Here is a 10,952-nt window from a genome sequence, read left to right as displayed (position 1 = left end):
TAGGCGAATGTTGCCTCAACTTCTAAAGGGAAGGGTATGGCTTATAGAATGCCTTATTATCAGGTTATCAAAGTGACTCCTAATGTTTACCCGCAACAAGCCTTTGTAATTCCTGCTGGTCAACAACTCATGATGTATCCGCCACCGATGCAGTATCAACAAACGTATGTTCCTCAATGTCATAATTATTATCAGCCTGGTCAGCAGAGACAGAGGAAGCCTGAGAGAAAATTCGATGTGGTTCCTATGCTGTATAGTCAACTGCTTTCTCACTTGCTTCACGGACCTTTGATTCAAAGGAGGGAATTGGGACCTCCTCAAAATCCACTTCCTCTAGGTTATGATGCTAATGCAAGATTTGAATTCCATTTTGGTTCTCCCAGGCACAATGTTGAGAATTGCAAGGCTCTGAAGCACAAGGTACATGATTAATTGACTCAAAGGCTATTTCGTTCACACCGAATGGTCCTAACGTTAATAACAATCCTATGCCCCCCATGTCGGTCCTTCTGTGAGTATGTTGGAAGAGTCTCGTGACTATAGTGTGGTAACTGATGTTGATAAGATGAAGACCTCTTTAGCGGTGGTTAAAGAGAAGTTGTTATCAAATGATGTGTTCCCAGGTTGCTCAGTCGATTATGAATAGTGTTTGTTAAATCCTCAAGGTTGCGACCGATTGCGAATCGGTGTCCAGCAATTAATGAAGAGTGATTTATGGTAGAATAGGCTTCTGGCGAAGAGCAAGTGGCTACTCTAAAGATTCCTTATACTCCTCTACAAATCCTAGTGTCATCTAATCCGATGGTTCCTATGATAATTCCCAGTCCAGTAGCGCCTTTGGTAATTACTGTGCCATCTCCGTTTCATTTTGAATGTACTAAGGTCATTCCCTAGATTTACAAATCAGTCGTGTACACTCATGGGAAGAAGCAAGAATAGCCCAGTGTAGCCAGTGAAACAGCAATTAATATTGCAGGTACCGGGGGGATGACCCGTAGTGGTCGTATTTTCGCTTCCGCTCCTCCTCCAGAGAAAGATGATGCTAAGGTAGCCGTGAAAAGCAAAGGGAAACAAGCTGTCGATTCTATTCAGGGGCAGGTTCCTCCTCAAAATAAATCCATTCTATAAGATGTTGAAGAGTTTCTCCGGACTATAAAAAGAAGTGATTATAAAGTGGTAGACCAGCTTAATCAGACGCCTTCCAAAATTTCCATACTATCTCTGCTATTGTGTTCTGAAGCACATAAGGATTCTTTGATAAAATTCCTTAGTGCGGCTCACGTACCTCAAGAGATTACTATGAATCAGTTCGAGGGGGTAGTGGCCAATATTGCCGCCAGCAGTCATATTGGGTTATGTGATAATGATCTGCCTCTAGAGGGGAAATCTCATAACAAGGCTCTTCACATCTCCATCGAGTGCGCTGATACGATTATGTCCAGAGTGTTGTTAGATACATGGTTCTCTCTGAATGTCCTTCCTAAGAACTCTTTGACCAAGTTGACTATAGAAGGTTTGTTGATGAAACCGAGTACGTTGGTTTTTAGAGCTTTTGATGGGTCTTGAAGGACTGTAGTGGGAGAAGTGGACTTACCAATCAAGGTTGGGCCTTACACTTTCTTCACTACTTTCTTTATTATGGATATCTTCCCGGCTTACAGTTGCCTTTTGGATCATCTGTGGATTCATTCGGATGGGGTAGTTACCTCTACTCTTCAAAACAAGTTGAAGTTCATCATCAATGGAAAAATGATTACAATAGATGGGGAAGAAGATGTGTTGGTGTAGCGGGGTATTCGTTACCATTAGAGATATTGACTAAATCTAAGGTAAATCATACAAGTCGAGTCGCCACCGCACTTCTATTTATCCAAAGGAATGGTTAGAAAGCGAACAAAAACCTAAAATTTTTATCGAATAAAAAACTAGTAAAAATGTCAGAGATCTGGGTAAGGGGGTTGAATATGCAATGGGAAGGTGTTAGGCACCCAAAACATCCTAGGTACTCCTAGGGAGCCCTTTTCACATTGGTTGTAAGGTTGGTATTTTTTGTGAAAATTTGTTTGTGCAAACATGATTGAAGAGATGAGAAGAGAATATACAAGTTTATTTACATTTTGTGTTTGAATGGATAAACCCATTGCCTACGTACCATCTTAAAAAAGATTAGGATCAAAACTTCGTAGTTCGGGGTAAAAATCTCAAAATGGGTTAGTGGATTGATCGATCCAAAAGCCTTAAGGTCTTTTGTTATCCAAGGGAGAAAACTCGACCTAAAACCACAAATCCACCATGTGAGGATAGCTTTAACATGCTAGTGAGGGGTTAACCCTATAATAAGCATGGAAGACTTATTGCCCATCACTAAGGATATAGGTGAGCATTACATCTACCTCAAGGATAACTCAAACCTAATAACTAAAGGTTATAAAAAATTTGATTAAGAAGGTGGCCATTGAAACCACAAAAAGACATTTGAATGGGTTGTATTTACCAATGAAAAGTATGTACAAAATGGTCAAAGTTGACTTAGGAGTTCAATTCAAAATAAGTATTATGAAAAGAAAGTTTGAAAATCAAAAGCATAAGGCTTAGGTTTCTAATGTTGAAAACAAGTGTTAAATGTTTGCACAAAAGTTTTGGCTAGGTTTAGAGTGGAGAGAAGAAGAAGAAAAGCTAAAGTCCTAAACATACAAGAGGTAAGGGATAAAGAATAAGACCACAATGGAGTTCCTCTCTTGAGATCATATTGATGATCCAAGTAGCTCCCATCCTTTGGAATAAGCAATCACATAAGCATAAACTCAAGCAATCAACAATCAAATGGACTTTTGGAAAGCTCCTCAATGTATCTTGGATCCCTATCTCTTAGAAGCTCATGGAAATGGTTCCTCCTTTTGGATCAAGTTGGAATCTCTAGCACAAGAACACACACATCAAAAGGTTCTAACAAAACAAACAATGGAATGGACAAGAAGAGTTTAGAAGTTGGTCCTTTCAAGGTCATCTTCATTATTAAGCATTCTAAAGGCCCAATGCCTAGTTGCTCTCTGACTCCAAATTTGCATAGGGAAAGTCCTAAAGTCTAAGTCCATTTGTCCATTTCTTTGCATTTGGTCCACAACAATCAAAACAAAACACAAGCACAATAGTATATACATAATTATGTGCTCAAGTGAGCAAAAGACAAATTACATTAACATAAACATGTGCTCAAGTGAGCAAAGGGAAAATCAAATGAATAATATGTACAAGAATAGTAAATTGCATAAATGTAAAGTGCAAAAAGTAAATGTTAGTGGTTAATGATTAGTGTTAGTAGTTAGTGTGCCATAAGGCAAATTTAGCGCTATGTTAAGCAATCGTAATTGGACTTATGTAGAAGTCACAACTATCTGAGGCCGGTCAATAATAATGTAGGAAACAACACAAGTTAGAAGTCTTAATTAGTGAACCAAGTTCCAACAACTTGCCATACCAAAAGAAAAAAGAGAATTGATCTTGTATTGGTTTAAGTCCTTTGCATGGTTTAGGAAACAACCTATCCTTAATGCAAAGCCATTCACTTGATCAATTGATCAAGATGAATTAGATTTGAATCAAGGAAGATTAAGTCTCCCTAATAAATGCTAACTTATCAACCTTCAACTCATTGATCAAAAAGAAGAAAGAAGAAGAAGAAGGAGATGAATAAGATGGATAATGAAAAGAAATAAGTACATTAAATGAAATAGCATGTACCAATCAACAAGTGTTGACCAATGACATTGAGGATCTTGGTCAAACAATCAAAAACAGAAGTGAGATGAAGATTGGAGGTCAAGAAATGAACAAAATACTTTTGGCATTTTTTAATATTTAAAATAAACTTGAATTAAAATATTAAAGAAAGGTCAAACTTCAAAATCACTTCAAATCAACTTTTAAAACTCCAAGTGATTTATCCTAAGTTCAACAGGGTCAAACAAAGTTTGACAAAAAATTTCAGCATTTTTAAAAGTCAGAAACTATTTTTAATCAATTAAAAATGAATAAAAATAACCTAATTGAACTAAAATCTCAAATAAATCTCAAATCAATTAACAAATTGATGAGAATATTTTTCATAGATTCATCATCATTCAAATAGGTTAGAAAAATATTTTTGTATTTTTTGAATATTAAAAACTATTTAAAATGAATTAAAAATAACCAGAAAAGAGAAAATTCACAAAAAATATCAAATGACAAAATCAAAAAAATTAAAAATCATTTTTAGTAACTAGAATTTAAATGGAGAAAAATACAATTGGTCCCATATTTTTTGGAGTTTAAATGAAAGAGTTATGATTTTTTGAAGTTTAATGGAATAAAAGGAATAAAATGGAAATTATGAAAATCAGAAAAAACCACAAGCGTCTGATCAAGCCTCATTAATTGACGTGGTTGATCAGATGCTCCACATGCGCGCGCTCATGGTAGGCCTTAGTCAAAGCAACCACACACTGATTTAAAATAAGTCATAACTTTGGAAGGTGGAGATTAGATCTGGGAATTGCATCCAACGATCCAGATTGAATCTGGCAAAGGGACGGTGGCCAGCGCCACCGTCTTCTCCGGTGAGCTCCGGCCAGACTCAAAAAAATGCAGAGATGCAAATGCTCATTAAAATGGACGATCTAGGCACCGTTCGAAAGAGGAAGTGATGTACATCACTCCTGTACCACTCATTTCCACTCTAGATTCCTATAAATGGAGAAATTAGAGATGGAAGCTTGATGGTGTTCATCATGAACTTGCTCGATTTCAAAAATTAAACACACATCAATGATGCCTCTATAGAGAGGACTTCAGACAACCCAATATTCAGTTCAATAGATCAAAGAAATAGGAGAATCGAAGCAAAAAACAATTGACCAAAACCTTTGGGTAGTGAAGCTTTGAGTCCCTTTCCTTGGTTCCTTTTGCAAAACAGAACATCTATGGATAAAATGATGAAGGTTTAGGAGCTTTAGATCTGAAGATTCAACCAAATTCAATTGAATTTCAGATCTGAATTTTTTGAAGAAAATGGATTTAGCTCCTTTGGTATGGTTGAGAATTCACTCTTGTAGCATTTCAGGCGCCCTTAGGTTGAGATTTGAAGTGAGCAAGCATGTCTATTTATAGCTGAATTGGAGGCAAGTCAAGGAAATACTCGTGTGCATGAATGTTGAAGGCCTCCATGCATGGGCTTGTACAGGCGCATGGAAAGCCCAAATCCAATGCCAAATGCAAACTGAAGTATAATTGAGCTGAAATGGACGTGTACATGCAATTGGTTTGGAGTGTGCAATGAGTTTCAAACAAGTTTCCATAATTGCACCAAAATCTTCCCCTCTTCTAAAATGCCACTTGAAAGGTTGAAACATAGGCATGTGGGTAATGGTTGTTTCGCATCTCGAAAAATACGATTCCTCGCGATGGTCGCGGAAAATATTTACGTTCAAACAGAGTCGCCACCGAACTTTATTTATCCCAATGAAGGGATAGGAAAATATCTATAAAACCTTTAGGGAATGGAATAATGGTCGTCGCAACCATATTCGGGTTCGATAGTGGATTACGTAAGGGGAAGGTATTAGCACCCCTTACGTCCGTTGTACTCAACGGGAACCTTTTAGTTCTAATGTGCGTTTCGAGTGTTAATCTATATTTGTTTGTTATCTTTGGGTTATAAATATATTGAAAATAGAAATGGATGGGAACCTCAGAAAGGGAAATGGAAGGTTTTTTATTAGTGTGCTCGCGAAGATACAGCAATCTCCTGCCTACGTATCCTTATGGTATAATAAGGAAATCAGAGCATTCGTAGTTCGGGAAACTACGGTTGGTTGGTGTCTTTTAATGAACGACTGTTTAGATCGCATCCTAAAGGCTAAACGTTGGCTTGTCTACTCTCGGCGGAGACTTAAGCATTTAGTTTGTTGTGCGCATTAGAAAGGATTAACAGTGTTCTTTCTGAAAAGAGTTTCAGTCACACGGGGGTGACAAGTTGGATTAATATGTTGGATGTTTTGATTGGTCGAGATGTTTTTGGTCGGATGATGATTACTCGGATAGTCGAGTAAGACAACTCGTATCCTAATAGTCGGGAAAGGGAATAGAAGACTCTAGACCACTTTCTTTTTCATCTTTAATTATAGAAAGGATTTGATAATAATTAAGGTGTTTTAAATGGATGACGAATACTCGGATAATTGAGTAAGACAACTCGTATCCTAATAATCGGGAAAAGGAATAGAAAACTCTAGACCACTTTCTTTTTCATCTGAGTGATTATGAAAATAGGTTTATGTATGATCGATGTATTTTAGAATGAACGACAAGTACTTGAATGGCTGAGTAAGACTACTCATATCCAAGCATTTGAGAAGAGGAGTTGAAAGCTCAAAACCATCTCCTTTTCGTATAGTTTGTTAAAAAATGATTTGATTAAATTGTATGTTTGTGGAAAAAAATGACAATTGTTCGACTGACCGAGTAAGAGAGCTCGTATTCAAGCAATTGAGGAGAGAAATTGAAAACTCAAAGTCATATCCCTTTTCATTTAGCTTATTATGAAAATAATTTGATTTAATCGGGTTTAGAAGTTTGTGGAGGAACGACAATTATTTGACTAACCAAGTAAGAGAACTTGTATTCAAATAGTCGAGGAGAAAAATTGAAAACTCAAAGTCATCTCCCTTTTCGTTTTGTTATTATGAAATAGTTTGATTTGTTTGTGCTTAGGTGGATGGAAATAACGACTATTTGACTAACCGAGTAAGAGAACTCGTATTCAAATAATCGAGGAGAGGAATTGAAAACTCAAAGCCACACCCCTTTTCATTTCCAAATGAAATGGTGTTTGATTGTGATTGGGTATTTTAATTTGATTTGGATAGAAATACTCGACATTGGATCGAGGTTTTAAATTTGTGTTTTGAATGAAGTGGATTTTATTTTAGTGTGTTGTTCTTCTACTCGATAAAAATCGAATAGGTCTCATTGTAAGAAAGCCCAAGAGTAAGCTATATGAGGTTGATGGCGATGCTTTAAAAACAAAGACTTATAAGGGTGTTTGAAAATGGACTCGATATTAAATCAAGAATTGTGTAATTTTAGTTTTGAATTTGGGTTTGTATCATGAAGTGGTAGCGGAAAATGATCGTGAAATTCAGTTAAAATTTCAATTTAAAAATAATCAATTAAAATTCAATTAAGTCGTCTAATTAAGGTAATTAAAATTAATTATCAAATTTATTCGATTAAAAATTAATATAACCAAATAATTAAGTTAATTAAAATTAGTTAGCAAAATTATCTAATTAATCGACATTTTAATTAATTAGTTGACTTAAAAAGAAATAAATGACAATATCGAATATTAACTAATCGAATTGAATCGGCCGCCATGTACTAATAAACCGGTTTATACATAACGACAGTCGAAACGCGGTGAAAATACACGATCAATATATTGAAAATTTAGTAGCTTAACGGTATAACGTTGCCAATTCCGTGAATTTCAACTTCAACAAAACAAAAAAAAAATGCAATAAGCTTATCCCAACACCACTCAATGTACTATCTACATGATATTTAAATCTAAAAAAATCCAATTATTTTCAATATGTACATCATGCTACCATGTTAAAAGGAAATCCAAACTACCACGGTTTACATCATGCATGCTACCATTTTAAAGGCAAATCCAAGCTACCACGGTTTACATCATGCATTTGAATAATTACCGTAAATGACGATAATAACCCAACAGTCATACCTTAATAAAATCCTAGAGCAGCCATACCATTAACATATGCAGCAAAAACAAAAGTGCAGAATTTTAATGAAAGAAAACTTAAGTTTCAAAGCAAAAACAGCAAAAACAGCAAAAACAAAGGTGCAGAATTTTAATGAAAGAAAACTTAAGTTTCAAAGCAAAAACAGCAAAAACAAAAGTGCAGAATTTTGATGAAAGAAAACTTAAGTTTCAAAGCAAAAACAGCAAAAACAAAGGTGCAGAATAAAACTTAAATTTCAAAGCAAAAACAGCAAAAACAAAGGTGCAGAATTTTAATGAAAGAAAACTTAAGTTTCAAAGCAAAAACAAGGGTGTAGAATTTAAATGAAATGAACTTAAGTTTCAAACCAAGTGTGCTGTCAAATTTCAACATTTGTCAAAATTATGGATAACATTACAAGCATAAAAGAATATTTTGTAAATTATACACTTAGTTCAGCATATAAGTTAAACAATTGGCAAAGCAAAAATAGAACAAGTTATGATTATTTACAGGATTACTAAAATCCCAACATAAATCCAACATACAACCCAAAACAAAACTTCGACATACAAGCGGACATAATCGAAACGCACAATGTAGCTAACACCCAAAACGATCGACTTGGAACCAGAAAAGTAACAATATCGGGACAGCAAACATAACACGAATCAAAAGTTTAAACAAATTCATATCAGTTTGAAATGTTGTCGAATGCGGAACTGTAAATGTTATGGCCTTGTTGTTATCGAATAATATTTACCTGTGGAATCAGAGATGGACCGACCAATCTTTGTATCAATAGCGTGACCTGAAGCGAAATGTGATATTGACCAACCGCTAGCTCCTAAAAGGCCGTCCCAAGTAGCGAATCTTCATGCTTTTTGATTCAGGATGGAAAACCATTTCTCCTTCAATATGAATGCAGCCAAGAGCATTGAGTATGCCGTCTTTCGAAACGAAGTATTGAGTCGACGAATCTCCGGTGCTATTGGAGCAAACCCGACGATGATTTGAACTTTGTGGTGGGGCGGTTTTAAGGTCGGATCTTGCACGACGCGTCCATGAAACAGAGATTCGAATCGAGTGTTATGGTTGACATTTTTACGAACACTTGGCATGCTTCATTCCTCTCTTGCATCAAGAATGCGACACTAAAACCATCTTATCAATTCAATAATTTGTAACAAACTGTAGAAGATGATGTACGCGAAAAAAATGATGTGCGGTGTTCACACGATTACGGAGGTTAGTAAGTGGTTATTGGTGGTTTGGAGTTGTTGCTCAACCGGCAGTGAGGGTGGTTCGCTCTTATACGGTTGTTGCAGAGAGAAACATTTGTGTTGTTGTTAACGGCGCTAACGTAGGTTGCGGGTCTGAAATACGGTGTTGAATACGATGAAACTTGAAGGTTGGAAGGAAGGCGATGGCTATGGATTTGTTGTGGTGGTTGGCCGGAAGACGAAAATGGGAGGTAATCCGGTGATGGAAGCAAGGTTGTTTTGGTGAGACGGTGAAGATGACGGTGTCGTCGGAAGTTTTGATTTGGAGAGTCTGTGAGGGAAGAGAGACGGATTTCTTTAATTTCTTTTCTTTTCCTTTTACTGAGAGAGACTGATGGAGTGGATAGGTGGTGATGGAAATGAGGGTAACGTGTGAGAGAGAGGATGCGTGAAGGAGAAAGGAAATGAGGTGAATATTAATTTTATTTTCCTTTTCCTTTTTTATTAACAATTCTTATTATCTATTATTTAAAGAAAGAATATTTATTTAAAATTCCTAAACAATAATTTTATTTAAGTAATAATAATAATAAAACAGTCTCTAATTTGGATACTAGATCAAAGAAATAAAAGGACCGATTATAAATAGAAGTCGGACAAAAATTTGCTTGAAAAATTAAATCAGACACACTAAAATGATCAGCACAAAATATACTTATTGAAAAAATACAGTGTTTCTTCAAATTCTGAAATAAGTTTGCACCGGTTAAAAAGCTCAGGCGGGTCAAAACGCAACTGAAACAACTTCTGAAAATTACAACGAGGACACCAGGTTAAACTACATGAACGGTAGATTAATAATACTAGTGTCTGTAATTTTAATTTTGAAACTTTTTACCCGCTGATTTGTGCATGTTCTTGAGAAACGATTTAACCAATTTGTCTGTATTTTTAATAAATTTATTCTGAACGATATTTTTGGTTTTATTCATGATGAAATGCATGTCATGCTGTGCATATGATGTAAATTAAAAATGAAATCAGATTTACGAAAATTTAAATATGGCCGGACAAAATTGGGGTATGACAGCTGCCCCTATTTAATTAACTTGAACTAGAAGGTAAGAATGACAGCAGTCTTCATACATTCATAGTGGAAGGTAATTAAATACGAAAAGACCCAAATTTTGTCCTTTGAAATGCAAGGAAGAAATGCAAAAAAAGAAAATGCAGTGAGACATACAGTAAGAAAAATTACCAAAAAGATAAAATGAAACAGCGAGACTCTTTGGGAATCGTCAGAATAGTATCTTGGATGTCATAATCGAGATATTCCGGTAATGGAATGATACCTCAACTAAATCTCAAGACTTTTCCAGGATGCTAGAGCAGTATCTCTAAAAGGTCTGGCATGAGACTCTTCATATTGATGAAGCAGTATCTCAAACAGTAAAAATGAGATTCTCTGTATCAAGTCGAAGCATCATCTTATATGATAGAATTAAGATATTCCGAACAAGGGAATGATACCTTAATTGAATATAAGACTCTCCGATGATACTTAGAGCAGTACCTCTAAAAAATCTGAAATGAGACTCTTCATATTGATGAAGCAGCATCTCAAACAGTAAAAGTGAGATTCTCTGTATCGAGTCGAAGCAGCATCTTATATGATAGAATTAAGATATTCCAGCAAGGGAAAAATACCTTAATTGAATCTAAGATTCTCCGATGATATTAGAGCAGTATCTCTAAAAGAAATTTGAAATGAGACTCTTCATATTGATGAAGCAGTATCTCAAACAGTAATAATGAGATTCTCTGTATCAAGTCGAAGCATCATCTTATATGATAGAATTAAGATATTCCGAACAAGGGAATGATACCTTAATTGAATATAAGACTCTCCGATGATACTAAGAGCAGTACCTCTAAAAAATCT

Source organism: Lathyrus oleraceus, chromosome 4 (assembly GCF_024323335.1).
Source record: "Lathyrus oleraceus cultivar Zhongwan6 chromosome 4, CAAS_Psat_ZW6_1.0, whole genome shotgun sequence".
NCBI classification, from domain to species: domain Eukaryota; kingdom Viridiplantae; phylum Streptophyta; class Magnoliopsida; order Fabales; family Fabaceae; genus Lathyrus; species Lathyrus oleraceus.
Note: the sequence above shows the minus strand (reverse complement) of the source record.